Source organism: Nicotiana attenuata, unplaced genomic scaffold (genome assembly GCF_001879085.1).
Source record: "Nicotiana attenuata strain UT unplaced genomic scaffold, NIATTr2, whole genome shotgun sequence".
Classification (NCBI taxonomy): domain Eukaryota; kingdom Viridiplantae; phylum Streptophyta; class Magnoliopsida; order Solanales; family Solanaceae; genus Nicotiana; species Nicotiana attenuata.
The window spans coordinates 22,338-41,325 of record NW_017672148.1 but is presented as its reverse complement, the minus strand read 5'-3'; the positions used below and the strand labels follow the sequence as shown (position 1 = coordinate 41,325).

General features: G+C 41.5%; 1 pseudogene; it reads right to left on the bottom strand.

The window, feature by feature from the left end:
* Positions 1-307: 307 nt before the first annotated feature.
* On the bottom strand, positions 308-2,354 carry LOC109212059 (annotated as a pseudogene).
* Positions 2,355-18,988: the final 16,634 nt, after the last annotated feature.

Here is an 18,988-nt window from a genome sequence, read left to right as displayed (position 1 = left end):
TTTTGACAAACTGTTCTATGTGAGATTGCTAATTCGTAAGCAGCATTCCGTTGCTTTTTCATGACTTTCCCATATGGATATGGTGGTTGAAGTACTAAGCAAAAACTTAGATAAAAGCAAGAAACTGAAAAATACAGTCATATACTCCTTTTGAGATTGAGATTCTATATGAACATGGTTCCCATTCCTGTTTTCTTATCAATGATAGTGCCATTTCTTATGGGTTACAATAAAATACTATTGAACTGCAAATAGCAATTGTTGTCTTTATGATTTGTCTAAACCTTAAGCTTAAATGATTCGTCTTCTTAAATTTCATGTTTGTTAAATAGTGACACCCGAATTGGAGAGAGAGTATTGTATAAGTTTTTTAAAGGATGTTTTTTATACACAAACTAGCTACCTAGAGACTACAACTAACGTAGTAATGGGGCCAAGACTTTTGACAAATGATTTAGTACTTCTCTTTACTTGTTGTCAAAAAGTAATGATCCCACTCATGCTTTTCTAGAGTTCCAAAAGTATAATATTTCCAAATATATTCTTCATCAAATACCATACTATAATTCTTGCCTTGTCTAATTTCTTTTCTCATTACATCCACTCTTTCAAGAACCACTTTAACTGCTAAATCAAATGCATCTTCAACACTCTCCAATCTTGATCTTGGATCTGCATATACCACATTTGGTATTAGCTTAATTACTTCCTCTCTCATTGCTGCCACTTGTGATCTTGGTATTTTAGATAGTACATTTTCAATGCTCACTTTCTTTTTCCTTACATCATCCTCGGGAGTAAGTACTGAGTATTTTGTGTAGTACTAAGGTAAATGCCATACATATTGTATATATGCAGAACTTGGAGTGAAAACACTGGTATACAACCAGCTAAAATGTCGAAAGTAGACCTTCTAGTAAATGAATCACCAGAGGGTTGTAAACAAAAATGAGAACTTTGAAACAGTTTCATAACATGAACTGGTTTATTGCATTTATTGTGCAAGTCTTTGCATTCCAATAACCTGTATTTTTGCCTCGTTGCTAAACACTGTTCCATTATCTCGCTTCTGATTGATTCCTCCAAGTTTGGTCGTGGGGCTCCCGCGAATGAGAACAATACCCTCCTCCTTAGCCTCCTCATCCTGTTTTGCCACTGGAACACATCATTGTCACTTGAAGGATGAAAGTATGTCGGGTATGGGATCGCGAAATCATTCCTGTTCCAAGGACTCGATTTGATTGTCAAGATTGTCATGTTTTGTGCTTCAGGCAACAACATTAACTTGTTACCCCAAGCTTTATCCTCCTCAATACCTCTCCTAAAATCCCAAGTAATTCTACCTGCAATCATAAAATGATCTCTTCCCCACATAGTTTTCCATTCGGGTTTTTCCTTAAGAATTTTTGCAACCTCAATTGCACCAGCATCCCTCATTGATGTATTAAAATCATCCCATAAATACCTTGACACATCAAAACTTGCATAATATGGCACAAAAGCTGCTGCTGCTTTTGACAAATCATTCGTTAAACAATCATATTGCTTCATTCTGTTATGAAACAACACTTCTAACGAGAATTGATTCGTCATAAACCAACCTTTGTTTGAGAAAACTCTCTGAGGGTTACCAAGATCAGGACCAGGTCCCATATTTACCAAATATTGACACATATCTTCCCATTTATTTAATAAATTGCAGTGCTTCAGCATGTCTTCATTAAACCTACTTGGTATTTCTGCAACATATATATATCGTCCTTCACACGATTTTCCTCCCTTTTTATCTTCTTGAGTTGCATTTTTCTCAACCTTTTCATCTATAGGTTCATTTTTTCTTAACAAAGGTTCCAATTCTTTCTCAAGCGCCTCCAAATCAGGTACCACATTATCATTTTCATCAACCGATTCTTCCCCGGATCGCGTCTCGTTCTTTGTAGCATCAGTGGTGGCATTATTATTACTTGAAGAATTGAAATTTAAGCTAATATTTTTTTCATGAGGGGGAGTTAGAGGAGGAATAGAAGCTACACGAATGGATTCAATTGAACTCGCTTCGTATCGTGACGTTGTTGTTACAATTCCAGGTAGAGAAGACCAATCAACAACTTCTTTGGCTTTATTGAGGCTTTTGTAGTGTGTCCTCTCTACAATAGAGAAAGCCTCATAAAGCAATAAGTACCAAGAAACAAACAAAACAAAGAAAACAAACCAAAATTTATTGCGAGACCTTGTGGTGAGGGAGTTTTCCATCTTTTTTCCAAGGTTTCTTGATCTAACTATTATCTATCTTCTATGGAGCATAAAAATTTGTGGCAGTTCTTGTGGAGAAGCCTCATGACAAAAAAAGAATAGTATGATGATTTGGTTGATATCTAAGGGAGGTGATGCTATAAAAAAGTTGTTCTGGTTGAATAAATAACTATTTTTATAGTTTATATTAACAACAAAATAATATTTATTCTTTGATCAATTTTATCTTTTTTTTATATTTCCAATTGTTTCTTGGTATAATTGAATTCACCGTTGATTGTTCTTCTCTAATTAATCAAGCTTCAGTTTCTCTATGTTTATATACATGGAAGCGTAGAACCTTCAATTTTACGACGCATACTCTTTCACAGGAATATCAGTCATGAAGGTTTGGGTTGTCGTGCAAAATCTTTCTTCATTTATGAAAATAAATTTTAATAATTAATTAAGATAATATATGCTTAATGAGCAACGAAATATTAACAATTGGTATTGTTGTTTATGCTACTAAGAAAAAGTACTAATGTTTGGGAACACTTGTTATTGAATTAGCATATATAATTTGTTACTATTCCACTGGATGAAGACCAATAGATAATTGGGGAATTGCAAGTTCTGTTCGTGAAAATGAAATTTATTAAATTGATATTCCACCATGTTTTTGCTACATTTATAAAGTAAACAATGGTCTACTCATATTGCTTCAATTGCGCACATGCAATCTCCAGTCCACCTCTTTTATTCATGATCAACCATTTGGTTAATAGTTTCACCTCTATAAGGCAAATCTTTTGTAAGCAAAAATATTAAAGATACATGCTATTCATTCATAAGACTAAACTATTACATTAAACAACCATCAGTGAAGAGAAAAAAGGAGTTATTAATTCCAATTCCTATTTGGACTCATTTTTAAATCCTTAATCAGGCCCTTTCTTTTTAAATATTCCTCTAGGGAAATATAAGAGAACAAACAATAGCAATATTAGCCAGAAAAGAACAATAAGAAAATAAACCATGTGTCATGAAAAGAAAGAAATCAAATTCTCTAACACAATATTTTTTTTAATTTAAAAAAGACATCATCATTTCCGTGCTACGTACTGGTATGCTCATAAAAGCATTGTATTCTGGGTAAGATAGAATTAAATATTAGAAGACCAATGCCACGATCCAAAATCCACTACGGGTCGTGATGGCGCCGGACACCTCTGTCAGGCAAGCCAACTAAATTATCAATTAAATTCCCTTTTAATACCTTTGAAAATCTAGGATTTTTCCTTCCATTTTTCATAATTAAAACAATCTCTACTTCAATTCAAATTAAGCAATGAACAATTAATACAAATCTTTCAAAAAACCCTCCCAGAACCCGGTGTCACAAGTGCATGAGCAACTACTGATAAGGAAAATAAAATACAACATCTGTCCGAAATACAGTGGACAGGGAATAAATACAAAATGCTGAAGGAACTACACTAGGTGCGGGTCGCCTCGAATAATGCAACTCACCTAGTCCCAGAGTCATCCACGCTGCTACGCCCAGTAGGCTGCTAGAGGTACATATACCTGTGCAACAAAAATGCACAAAAGTGTAGTATGAGTACGTAATCAACGTGTACTCAATGAGTATCCCGCCTAATCTCGAAGAAGTAGAGACGAGATGGTCAACTTTGACTCTTACTAATGGTCCAGTAATAATATACTAAAATGTGAGGAACTCATGGATTTATATAGCATGATCTAATTCACAAGGCTGTAAAACAGGTAAACACCTTTTAACAATTAACAAAGGATTTTCAAGATTTACTTTTCATTATTTTATCAATTTATACCAAGCCATGAAAGGCAATATTGTCACGACCCAAATCCACTACCGGTCGTGATGGCGCCGGACACCGTTGTCAGGCAAGCCAACTAAATTTTCAATTAAATTCTCTTTTAATACCTTTGAAAATCTAAGAGTTTTCCTTCCATTTTCATATATAAAACCATCCCTGTTTCAATTCGAATTGAGAAATAACTATTGACACACATCTTTCGAAGAACCATCCCAAAACCCGATGTCACAAGTGCATGAGCAACTACTGATAAGGAAAATAAATTACAATGTCTGTCCGAAATACAGTGGACAGGAAATAAATAAATAAAGTACTGGAAGGGAACTACACTAGCTGCGGGTCGCCTCGAACAATGCAGCTCATCTAGTCCCCAAATCATCCGAGCCGCTATCTAATGTAAAATATACCTGTGCAACAAAAAATGCACAGAAGTGTAGTATGAGTACGTAATCAACGTGTACTCAGTGAGTATCCCGCCTAACCCCGAAGAGGTAGAGACGAGATGGTCAACCTGGACACTCACCAGCGGTACAATAATAATATACTAAACGGGTGAGGAAATCATGGATTCATATAGCATGTTCTAATTCACAAAGCTGTAAAACAGGTAAACACTTTTTAACAATTTACAAAGGACTTTCAAGATTTTACTTTTCTTCATTTAGTCAGTTCATCTTAAGCCATGAAAGGCAGTGTCATCATTTAAGATTCCTCATGCATCAATATATAAAAGATATCATGCGCAAATCATACCGAGGCGACGGCCCGATCCAACAGAAAGTAAATGTGCACTTGTCGAGGGTCGACGGCGCGCCTATAGATGCATCTATTAATCTGCTGAGGCGTTCGGCCCGTACCAAAATAAACACACACAGATAGACAGTCAGTCAATAAGTCAACATGGAGCAATTATCCAAGAAAGGCCAACTTTCTTTAAATACTCTGAGGAAGCGAAGCTTAAGTCTTTTTAGAAATCCATTTATAAATTTAATGTGATTTAAGCAATTCAAACCCTCAAAGGGTTCACAATTAATCCAAATATAACATGCTCAATCAATCAAGTAAGAACTTATCAGGGAGTGTTTATCGATATATATATAAATTACTCTTTTAACAAAATTTTACAAGTAAGGTTAAATCTCTTTGAAAAATCATTTACAAATTCCATGTGACACGAGCAATTTGAGCTATCCAAGAATTTACAATTAATTCAAGTATTCATGCTTTTGGGTCCTAGCTACCCGGACAATAGCAAATAGTAGCTACGCACGGACTCTCGTCACCTCGTGCGTACGTAGCCCCCGCAAATAGGAGCACATAACCAATTTAACTCACCTATGGGGTAAATTCCCCCTCACAAGATTAGAAAGGAGACTCACCTCGCTCCGAAGACTCATCACCGGCGTTCTACATTCTTCCGAAGGCTTGAACCGACACACAATGCACCAAAGCTAGCCAATTAACGACAAACTAATGAGAACATGCTCAAATACTTGTTAGAAATTCAAATTATACAGATTCCCAACTCCGCTTAGTGAAATGACCAAAATACCCTCCGGCCTACGTGCCCGGATTCCGAAATTTCTCGAAGAAAAAGGTTACCCATGACCTTAGGAACTCAAATATATGATTTTCTCCTAATTCCATACTCAAAATCGTGGTCAAATTCGAAGAATGTAAATTCCTAGGTTTTCCACCAAAACCCCAAATTTCCATAATTTCCTTGCCTAAATCCATGTATAAACCTTGTATTTAACTCAAAGCTAGCATAAATTACTTACCTCATGACAAGTGACGAAAATGGCATCTCCAAGTTGCTCCCCATCGACTCCAATGGAAGAAAAATGGGGTTGAAATGAACTCAACCCCGAACTTAAAACATCTCACTGCCCCAGCTGCTTCCGCTTCTGCGGAAAAGTTCCGCTTCTGCGGATGTCGCTTCTGCGACTTCTCGCCGCTTCTGCGGCTTTGGGCAAAAGGAAGCTGACCGCTTCTGCGGTCTGGGGGCCGCTTAAGCGGAACTGCTTCTGCGGTCCCTGGGCGGCTTCTGCGGTTTCCTTGGACCTGGCCTCCTTCCGCTTCTGCGAGCTTTTGACCGCATCTGCGGTCCAAGAACCGCATCTGCGGTTATGACAGAAGCAGCAAATCTCAAGCCTTCCCAAATTCCATTTTTGATCCGTTAACCACCCGGAATCCACCCGAGGCCCCCGGGACCCCGACCAATCATACCAACCAATCCCAAAATACATTACGGACTTTCTCGAGGCCTCAAATCACATAAAACAACGCTAAGATCATGAATCAACCGCCAATCCAAGCTTTATGAACTTTAGAACTTCCAACTTCTACTTTCGATGCTTAAACCTGTCAAATCACGTCCGATTGACCTCAAATTTTGCACGCAAGATTTGACATTACGGACCTACTGCAACTTCCGGAATCGGATTCCGACCCCGATATCAAAAAGTCAACCTCCGGTCAAACTTCTCAAAAGCCTTCAAATTTCTATCTTTAGCCAAATGGCTCCAAAATGACCTACGGACCTCCGAATTCACTTCCGATCGCGCTCCCAACTCCAGAATCACCATACGGAGCTATTCACAGTCTCGGAATCCCAAACGGACATCGATAACACTAAAATGCGCTTCAAGCCAAACTTATGAAATTTCTTCTAAAATACTAACTTCCACAATAGGCGCCAAAACACTCCCGGGTTATCCAAAACCCGAACCGGGCATATGCCCAAGTCTGAAATCATCATACGAACCTGCTGGAACCTTCGGATCCTGATTCCGAGGTCGTTTACTCAAAATTCCAATCCTAGTTCATTCTTTCAACTTTAAGCTTCTGAAATGAGAATTCTCTTTCTAAATTAACTTTGAACTTCCTGAAACTTAATTCTGACCACGCGTACAAGTCAAAATACCAAAAATGAAGCTGTTCATGGCCTCCGACTGCTGAACGGAGCGCTAGGACTCAAAACGACCGGTCGGGTCATTACAAATATCCACCTTTAAAATTCTCAGGAAAACAATATATATCATGCGCAAATCATGCCGAGGTCGACGGCCCGCTCCAACAGAAATATAAATTGTGCACTGCCGAGGGTCGAACGGCCCGAACCATAGATGCATCTATTTAATCTGCCGAGGCGTTCGGCCTGTTCTATAAATAAACACATACCCTGCTCGCGAATCATGCGCAGGCACACTTAGAGATACATGCTCAATCAGTCAATTAAGAACTTATCAGGGAATCTTTATCAAAATATATCAATTCCTCTTTTAACAATTTTTAAGAAGTAAAGTTTAATCCCTTTTGAAAATTCATTTACCAATTCTATGTGATATAAGCAATTCAAGCTATCATAGGGTTTTCAAATAATCCAAGTATTCATGCTTTTGGGTCCTAGCTACCCGGATAATAGCATAATAGTAGCTACGCTGTAACGACCCGACCGGTCGTTTTTAGAATTCATGCCCTGATACCCTATTAACTGCTTCCTCTAAGTTCATTTCTGCTATTTTGGTTTGCTGGGACGTTCGGTGTTGAGTTTCGGAGAGTTTTGGGGCACTTAGTCCCTAAATGAGAGCTTAAGTGTTGAAAAGTGGTCCGTAGTCAGAACTATGTGAAGACGGGCTCGGAATGGAAATCCGACGGTTCTGTTAGCTTCGTTAGGTGATTTCGAGGTTGGCTGCGTGTTCGGAATGTATTTTGGAGGTTCCTAGCTAATTTAGGCTTGAAATGCCGAAGTATGAATTTTTAAAGTTTCCGGTCCGATAGTGAGTTTTTGATCCGAGGGCCGGAATGGGATTCCGGAAGTTGCAGTAGCTCCGTCATGCCATTTGGGACGTGTGTGCAAAATTTCAGGTCATTCGGACTTGTTTTGGTTAGGTTTGTGATCGAAAGCGTGTTTTGATGAAATTTGAAGTTCTTAGGCTCAAATCCTTGTTGAACTCGATCTTCCGGCGTCGTTTTAGGTGGTTTAAGGATTGGTACAAGTTTGAATGGTGTTATAAGATATGTCCATAGGTTTGGTTGAGGTCCCGGGGGCCTCGGGTGTGTTTCGGATGGGCTACGGGTCATTTCCCCTTGCTTTTGAACTGCTGTTGCTGCTTCTGGTATGCCTTCATCGCGTTCGCGAGATGACCTTCGCGTCCGCGAAGGCTTGTCTTCACCAGCTGGGATTTCCTTCTTCCCGTTCTCGACGCTACCCTCGCGTTCGCATAGCTTTGGCCTTCTTCTTGTTCGCGTTCGCGTCCCTCCTCCACGTAATCGCGTAAAGTAATTCTGGAAGAGGACTAGTTTCTTCATCGCGTTCGCGAAGCTTCACGTTCCTCTTCACCGCGTTCGCATTGCCCAGTCGCGTTCGCGTAGCTTCATGACCCCAGGCCTTCGCGTTTGCGTTCTGCCCCTCGCGATCGCGAAGGGCATTTTTGGCAACTTTAATTATTCTTCTTCGCGAACGCGAGGCTCCCTCCGCGTTCGCGATGCATTAAATGTCTGGGCAGACAGATTTAATCCCAAATTCGAGGGTTCACCATTTTTATCCCATTTTGACTTCTAGAGCTCGGTTCTTGGCGATTTTTGAAGGGATTTTTACCTGGGCGATTTGGGTAAGTGATTCTCACTCGATTTAGACCAATTTCCATGAATCTCCTCTTAATTTCATCCTTTAATTTCGAATTTTGGTTAAAAATTGGGTAAAAACTTCATAGACCAAATTATTGAATTTTGAGTGGGTATTCGACCTCCGATTTGAGAGATTTTTATATGGTTAGACTCGTGAGGGTACGAGGGTTCTGAAAATATAAAATTTATCCGATTCCGAGACGTTGGCCTGAGGGGCATTTTGGTCATTTTGCCTAATTTCACGCTTTAGCTTTGAATTAAATAGTAGAATCAGTTGCTTGAGATGTTATTTACAATGTGTGATTTAATTGAATAGATTTGGGCCATTTGGAGTCGAGTACTCGTGGGAAGAACGTGGTTGCTAGTTGATTTTAGCCGGTTCGAGGTAAGTATCTTGCCTAACCTTGTGTGGGGGACTTCACCTTAGGATTTGAGTCTTCCTTGTTGATTGTATTCCTTGTACGCGAGGTGACGAGTGCATGCTCGGATTTATTTGTGGAAAATTGCCCCTTTTAGGCTCTTAGATCCTTGTAATCACCGAATATGAAGTTGTTCTTGATATGATTGAGTTTCCTGTTATTAGTTTCACCTCTACATGACTTACTTGGAATTTATCTGCCCTTTTTGGTTGTTCTTGTTGCCTAATCGACTTTTACTTGTTTAACTGTAGACAATTACCCTTCTGTAGTCACTTTAGCATTCCTAACTGCTTGTCTTTATCTGGAAAGCATTATTCTACCTCTCGCGTGATTAATTGGTCTTAATTGGAAAGAAGTTAGACATCCCATGTTTAGTTGAAATTTCCTTAATTGTAATTATTTGATTCATGTTAACTTCCTTGTTGTTGAACTTAGTGTTATGGAATCGTTGTTTCATATTATTTCTCCCTTGTTGAGTTGTTCTTATTGCGCGTAGTATTCTGTGTCACGGTTATTCCTTGTGAGTTAGTTGTATCGTCTTTTGGTGAACGGAATTTCTTGAGTTGATCCTCTTGCTTTGTTCCTGCATATATTGTCATTTGTTGTGTTGCATTGATATTGTGATGCACGAGGTTTCTGCCGTGCGATTGTTGATACTGTGATGCACGAGGTTTCTACCGTGCAACTGTTGGTACTGTGATGCACGGGGTCTCTGCCGTGCAGTTGTTGTTGAAGGGTTGCACGAGGTCTTTGTCGTGCTATTGTTTCTATTGATGTGTTGCACATGCGGCGTAATAAGGCGGGATATGTTATATGCTTATATGTGGGTTGCGCATGTGGCGAAATAAGGTGGGAACATTGTGATGCACGTGTGGCGAAATAAGGCGGTGCTTATTATGTTATTAATTGCACACGTGGCGTAATAAGGTGGGCTATGTCAGGGGTTGATTGTAAAGAATTGTGACGGCCTGTGGAGGCATTCCTATTTGTTTTATATTGTGATTGTGGGTTGCTTACCTGTATAAGCGTTACCGCTTGGAAGTTGTGAGGAAACATTCGTACGTGCGGTCCGTTCCCCTTTTTATGTTTTCTAATTGGTAGAATTCTTGTTAAAAATACTTGCACAAGCATACACGTAGCCGAACACTCCTAATAGAGATGAATTCCTCCTGATTTTTGCTAAGGGTGGAGGTACGCCCTCGTTATCCACTATATTTGGGAGAGTGGCCCTAGTTAGCCAGTTAGTTGTAAGCATGACCATGAGATTGATGGGGCACAGGATGCCAATTGTTAGATTTTCAGATACCGGGTCTTCGCGAGTTGTGGTTTGTCCGAGACTTGGTGAAATTGTGGAAAGAGTTGAGTAAGACCTTTATGAACATCATTGTAGGATATGAGTTATTGACTTGTTCCCCCCCCCCCTTGCTGTGTTGTGACCTTAGGATTTGGATTTGTGATTCTGCCGTCATTTCGTATCATCATTTATTATATTCTCGTTGCTACTTGTTGTATTTTTTTTTCCGTATTGTGAATTGTAGCATTTTTGGTCATTCATGCAGTCTTTACATAATTATATGTCGTTTCCATTATTCCTATGATTATACTGTTTATTGACCGGTAGATGCCTCGACTGTTCCTCGTCACTACTCCACCGAGGTTAGTCTTGATACTTACTGGGCACCGCCGTGGTGTGCTCATGCTACTCTTCTGCACATTTTTGTTGTGCAGATACAGGTACTTCCGCTCAGTTCTGTCAGCCTTGGGAGGAGGCAAACCGGTAGAGACTTCAAGGTATATATGCTACGTCCGCAGACCGAGGAGTCCCTTTCCAGCTTTCTGTAATAAGTATAGCTTTTCCAGTATTTCTCATTTGTATAGATATTCCTGAGTCAGAGCCTCTTATGTATCCTCTTATCTTGTGATTTGTGAGTTTCCGGGTTTTGGGAATATTGTTAGCTTCGAGATTTGTTGTGGTATGTGCCGGGCGGCACCTTAAACACCATTTTATTTTTCTAGTTCAGTTTTATTTACTTTCTCCCGCAATTATGGTTTATCTTCCGCATTGTTAGGCTTACCTATTCGTAGGGACTAGGTGCCGTCACGACATGTTCACGGAGGGCGTACTGGGGTCGTGACATACGCACGGACTCTCGTCACCTCGTGCGTACGTAGCCCCCGCAAATAGGAGCACATAACCAATTAATTCACCTATGGGGACATTTCCCCGTCACAAGGTTAGAAAGGAGACTCACCTCGCTCCGAAGACCCATGACCGGCATTCTACATTCTTCCGAAGGCTTGAACCGACGCACAATGCTCCAAAACTAGCCAATGGTTATACAAATCCATTAATATATGCTAAGGTACTCATTATAATCCAATTTACAACAATTCCTAACCCCGATTTGAAAGTTGACAAAAATGCCCTCGGGCCCACGTGCCCGGAATCCGAAATTTTTCGAAGATAAAGACTAACCATGGCTTCACTAGCTCAAATATATAATTTACTCCTAATTCCATGCTCAAATTCGTGGTAAAAATCCAATTTATAACATTTCTATGTCTTCTTCCAAAAATACCAATTTCCCCATAATTTTCATGCCCAATTCCATGATATAATCTTGTATTTAACTCAAAGCTAGCATAAGTTACTTACCTCATAGCAAGTGACGAAAATGGCGCCTCAAAGCTACTCCCCATCGACCCATATGGAAGAAAAATGGGGTTGAAATGAACTCAACCCCGAATTTTAAAGACCTTACTGCTCCAGTCATTTCCGCACCTGCGGACCCTGGACCGCTTCTGCGGTTCCGCAGGTGCGGTCACCGGGCCGCTTCTGCGGTCCACCCTGGCCTCCCCAGCTTCCGCTTCTGCGCTTCCTTTTTCCGCAGGTGCGGTCCCGCATCTGCGGCTCCCTGACTGCATCTGCGGTCCCAGCACCCCTCACCAAAATCCGCATCTGCGGTCTTCCTGGCCGCTTCTGCGGCTCCGCACCTGCGGCCAAATCTTCGCAGGTGCGGAAATACCAGATATCAGCTGCCTCAGCTTTTCTTCAACTCCAAATTCGATCCGTTAACCACCCGGAATCCACCCGAGGCCCCCAAGACCTCAACCAAACCTACCAACCAATCCCGAAACACATTACGGACTTGGTCGAGGCCTCAAATCATATCAAACAACGCTAAAACNCTGCCAAGCTCAAACACACTCACATGATACTCCAAATTTTAAACTTAAACTAACATTCAAAACATATCAAACAACGCTAAAACCATGAGTTACACCCCGATTCAAGCTTTATGAACTTTGAACTTTCCAACTTGTACTTCCGATGTTTAAACCTATCAACTCATGTCCGATTGACCTCAAAATTTGCACACAAGTCATATTTAACATTACGGACCTACTCCAACTGTCGGAATCGGATTCCGACCCTGATATCAAAAAGTCCACTTCCGGTCAAACTTCTCAAAACCTTCAAATTTCTATCTTTAGCCAAATGGCTCCAAAATGACCTACGGACCTCCGAATTCACTTCCGATCGCGCCCCCAACTCCAGAATCACCATACGGAGCTATTCACAGTCTCGGAATCCCAAACGGAAATTGACAACACTGAAATGCACTGCAAGCCAAACTTATGAAATTCCTTCTAAAATGCTAACTTCCACAATAGGCGCCAAAACACTCCCGGGTTATCCAAAACCCGAACCGGGCATACGCCCAAGTCCGAAATCATCATACGAACCTGCTGGAACCTTCAGATCCTGATTCCGAGGTCGTTTACTTAAAATCCAATCTTAGTTCACTCTTTCAACTTTAAGCTTCTCAAATGAGAATTCTCTTTCCAAATCAACTCTGAACTTCCCGGAACATAATCCCAACCACGCGTACAAGTCATGATACCTAAAATGAAGCTGCTCATGACCTCAGGCTGCTGAACGGAGCGCTAGAACTCAAAACGACTGGTCGGGTCGTTACATTCTCTCCCACTTAAACATACGTTCGTCCTCGAACGTGCTGAGAACTACACTGAAGTAGTCTGAAATCATTGGTTAACTTCCCATGCACCTTCCCGTGCTAACACAACTCAGTTGAGCACATTCGCTCGATCAATTCTGAAGATATCTCCTTTTGTTCAAGCAGATAGGCCTTAGAGCCTAATTCCAACATCCGGAATTCTATGCCCGACTGTTCCAACATAAGATCACCATATCAATCACTACACGCTGTACCCAAACATGGCTACATAACTCTGCTGGATTCATGCTTAGCATCACTTTACTCACCGAACCACAATAACCTTTTTCTGATCAACTCAGTCTAAATCCTACCAATTTGATGCTCCAATTGCACCCCATGACATACACAGGTCTTACTCCAACCTTTACAATACCGCCACGACGAAAGAGATGTGCGGAAATTCATGATCAACTACCGAGTCAACAAATCATTAAGTCTACACCCCTGACAAAGCTAACACCTCCTTCTGAGCCAAATAATGGTCTCATCTCCTTAACATACTCCATACAGCTGGATTGCACAGAATCCTAAATCAAGGGATTTCGTCTCATCTGATACAACTGTTCAGGCAATAGGCCACCCCAGACATCATTAAAATCTCATATGATGTTACCATGTGCCAATAGGCCACCAATTCGAACGCGATGCATAAGGAAAACGAACTCTGGGAGGAATTACCTAACTCCCGCACTAATACGGACTTTCCTTAGAAAATAGGAAGCAGGACATACAAAGATAGCATATAGGAAACCATACTCAACATCACACTGTTGCGGCGCGCAACCCGATCCAAATAACATAGATCTCGCATAAGAAGATTGCACATCGAGCTAAATTTGCTCATTATAACAACATACCGAATATCGGTCATAAGCATGCTAAGTGCATAATACCATCCCTGAGGGAACACATAGCGTCATAAGCTACAAAACTCAAGATCAACTGGGGTGCGATATACAAACTGAATCTCAAGAGCCATCCTGCTCATAGTACATCATTTCTGCACGGATCTTCAACATACAATTTCTCAAGCCGTCTCGCAACTCTCACGGCGCAATGCATCACCACATGGAATATCTGACAACGAAATAATACCCTGACTACTCCATAAGGAGCGCATTACTGAAATGAACACAACTGGCCTGACATAGAGCCCACATTCACATTTAAATTCATCCACCGACCTCCAGTCGATCCCGATCATATCAACTAAACCAATAACCTTTCAAAGGTCCATAGTAATCTCCCTCTTCTCATAACACATAAGAACAACCATCATAACAGGAGTACTCATCCACAGTTCACAACTCAGTAACTGAGTGCCCTCCAAGCACATGTTCTCAACTTATCGATATCATCACGAATCTTCATACTTAGTCTAGATCTTTAATCAATCAAGTGACTACGTGCCACATTTATGAAATCTTCCTGTGGGATACACCCCCCACGATCTACCATAACAATTAGTTGGGTCTTACCTCCAACCCACCGGCTGCACTAACGCCGAAAAGCGATCAAGAATAATTAACCAGGATGCAAGGCCCTTTTTACAAACAAACTATCTCAGGTGACACTGATGACAAAACCAACTTACTTTAAACATCGAAACTCCTCTCCTGCTCATCCGAGCTCGTGACATCCTTGCCCACACCGAACTGCTACCTTGATCTTCACTTCAAATTCCCTACCACTCACCGCACGTGGCATGCCAATATACAATAGGACTCGTTCTTTCATCATAGCTTCAGAACCACTATTAGTTGACATCTCATCACATAAAAGCTCTCCACTTAACTCACTTTGGGAGAACCATAGCAGCACACAGGCAAATTTTCATAACCGTAGAATATGCAAATCTCTAAGTAGTGGTATAAGCCACCATAGCCCTTCCGGAATCTGCTTCACACCACAAGCCATAACAGTAGAATGCTTCTGAATAACATCAATTGCGGCGGCTGACAAGCCTGCTACGTACCGTCACAAATCACTTTACATAACTCGATCACGCTGAAGAAACCGATCGCCAACACCAATATGCCAAATTCAACTATGGTCAATCAAACTACCTCCTTCCCATTTTATCCTTGATTGCCTTACAGATAACACTGATTTCTTCCAACACCTAGCATACTCCATTTGCACTCATCTTGAGCGACCTCGAATCACGAGACCATGCTGTCTCAAACCCCATGAACCATTTCATATCTCTCAAATGCTACGCCTCAAGTTAAAATATCATAGAACCTCCTGGGCACCTTCTCATAAGCTGCTACAAAGCTTAATTCTCAATCGTACTTATAGGCTCAAAATCATTAGGTACTACACTTCACCTTTTGAATTTACCATGACCGTTGTTGAGAGCCACCCGCTCTGACTTGGCCCCGAATATAGTCAACTCCATGAGCCTCCCATCACATGAGTACCCCTTTGGCGAAGAACCTGCCGAATCACTTCCCTAGGAACCCACATTTATATAAAGCAAAACCCTGAATCTTTCCTCAAGGCTGAACAGGGGCCAATAAGGCCAACGATAGCCCGCTTTTAATAATTCTTTTGCCCAGATTACCACTTATGGTCCTTCCCCGTAGCTGAAATAGCCCATCAGTATGTTAATAACCAGAAACCTCGCAGGTAATCAACTCTGCAACCCCATCACAAGCGGTGGGACTCTCCCACTTAGCTTGAAGCCATAATTTCACCAATCTGGAACTCACTCGTCCTTTTTATCTCTTATTGACATAACCTTGCGCAATCAACCGCCAAAATTCTCGAGATCTTTCTGTAAAACCCCCTTCTTATACTCTAAATCATCCACGACATTCGCACAATAGAATTCTTCGCAGAGCTTCGCCAACCTCGCGACCGCTAACCTGCTCACAGGGAATAACCCACCTGTGGAAATCACTTCCCGACATCTTCCAATGCTACTGCACGGGATACAATCACTATGACATCAATGACCCATCCTGAGTCCGAGCTCACTCTCTAGCTGCACAAGTCCATTCATCCCTCGTGGACATCACTTAAATGTGCGGCAACAACCTTCCAATTCAACGCCATGCTACATCCTTCTTCATTTAAGCGGCGCCTTTCCATTATATTAAATCTTCGACCGTACAAGAACCCCCACTTCAAATCAGATCCGTAGACCCCAATAATCAAGCATTAATATCCTCAAATCACTCCAAACTCTCCTTAAGGCGCATAGTCATCTTATTACCAAGCTCCTACGCAGCTCCGCCACTCTCCCACTTTGGGCAAACTCACTCCCTTAATCAACTGCTCAACCCGCACTTTCTAAGCCTGGCCTTTTAGCAATTTAAAACTCCGCCTGACACTTCCCACATGTTTTCTCATCTTCTGCTGCTCAATCGTTGCCTTAATAAAATTTATCTTCATAACACTTGAATCCACAAATCGCCACTAACTCCAAACTCTTCCGAAGGTCATCTTTCTCGAACCGTCAACATTAGAAATACTGATTCGATCCTGAACCACCGCATCCTGCGACATCTGATAGCTGTATCTCCAACACTATTTCACAATATCTTGCCCTAAAGGCAAATTGTAGAAGATCATAACACCAACAAACTTAGTATGTCCAATTAGGACGACAGCACCCCAATATAGAAGAAAAATTCCACCACGCTTGCAATTACCAAGTCTCATTACTTCCACCAGTCCACATCTGATCCTCCTTAGTTCGATTGCCTTTTCCCCTGCCGGGAATAAAATATCGAATCTCTTGATTATGCACTGAGTAAACCTCCCTTGAAATCATTCATTGCCCTGACACGTGGGCAACACCCTACCATCATATTACTACTGCAGAATAGTCATTCATAAGCATCGCGGCAACTTGTGCCTAGCCTCAAAGCCCTAAAAAATACCGCTACTCGGCTGAAACAATAAAATATTCTTCCATAAGGCGACGACAATAATCTGATCAGCTATACCGGGAGAAACATCCCATATCACATCTGTAGTACCATTACGGTTCTTCAATTTTCGATTTACATCAAGCGCTTCGCGTCGCATAAGATTGAGTAAGAAAGAAACAAAGGCATAAGCCTCACATGAAGTCAAATCGCACGATAAGGAATCAAGAAGGGAAGTACTCCTAACAGTCCTGCAGCCTCCCGAGGATAAGTACAGACGTCTCCGTACCGATCCGCGAGACTCTACTAGACTTGCTCATGACTCGTGAGACCCTAGGAACCTAGTGCTCTGATACCATGTTGCCACGACCCAAAATCCACTACGGGTCGTGATGGCGCCGGACACCTCTGTCAGGCAAGCCAACTAAATTATCAATTAAATTCCCTTTTAATACCTTTGAAAATCTAGGATTTTTCCTTCCATTTTTCATAATTAAATCAATCTCTACTTCAANACACAGGCTAATAGAATGTAAAAGTCTGCTCTACACCAGAATGTCTAAAACAACATGAGAGGAAAGAAAGGAACTATCTGCTAAACCGGAATAGAGTAGAGACTCCTGGTCTGCGGACGCGGCAGACATACCTCGAAGTCTCCGAATAGCTCCTCGCCTCAAGGGTAGTGTGCCTGAGTAGAGGTACCTGGATGATCTGCACATGAAAAACATGCGCAGGAAGAGGCATGAGTACACCACAGCGGTACTCAGTAAGTGCCAAGCCTAACCTCGGTTGGATAGTGACGAAGAAGGTCAGGGCCCTACTGAGACAAAATATAATAGCAGCAATAATTAGCAGTATGATAATCTGACAGATATAACAAATACAATAGTGAAATAAGGCAGGTCAACGAGACAATAATGACTACAAAAGACAGAGTAACACAGAATAAATACAGCTCAATGTCAATGATATCGATGAGGGTCTCCCAGGATACCGTCCTGTAGCCCTTTCCTCAACTGTCCAGTGGATCTCCCGGGATACCGTCCCGTAGTCCAATTCATGTTCCAATACCAAAAGATCTCCCGGGATACCGTCCTGTAGTCCAATCATCAATGTGCAGGGGGATCGATCGGGAATCTAACCCGCAGTCCCAAAGTAAAAGTGCAGGGGGATCTATCGGGAATCTAACCCGCAGTCCCAAAGTAAAAGTGCAGGAGGATCTATCGGGAATCCAACCCGCAGTCCCAAAGTAAAAGTGCAGGGGGATCTATCGGGAATCTAACCCGCAGTCCCAAAGTAAAAGTGCAGGGGGACCTATCGGGAATCTAACCCGCAGTCCCAAAGTAAACAAAAAAAGGGGGGGGGGGGAGCTACTGGAGTCCCACATCCGTAGTCCCAATGTAAATGCGCAATCACAACCAGAAATATACCAAGAATGATGTACGAAATACAAACACAGATAGAACTAGCCTAGCATGCTTCACGTAGGACAGTCAAAACAACTTAAGCAATTAGGCAGTCAAGTCAGCTAAACATGCTTTTCCTAATCTAGCACAAGTTATAAATTCAAGTAGAATAAGGCAAGTAAGAAAGAAACTAAATCTCAATAATTTAAGTAAAAACCGGATTTTTCATCAATCGGCTCAAGTACGCGCTCGTCACCTCACGTACAAGGCACTCAAATATCAAGGAAAACAACCCTAAGGGGAAAGATCCCCCACACAAGGTTAGACAAGCCACTTCCTCGAACCGGCTCAATATCACTAGAAACCGCGCCTTTGCCACAAGTATCCGACTCCAAATAGCCCAAATCTTTTCAATTCAATTACACATCGTAAATAATATTGCAAACCCCTGATTCCACTATTAAATTTAAAGCTAGGGCGCGAAAACAGGTAAAATGACCAAAACACCCCTCCAGCCAACGTCTCGGGATCGAATAA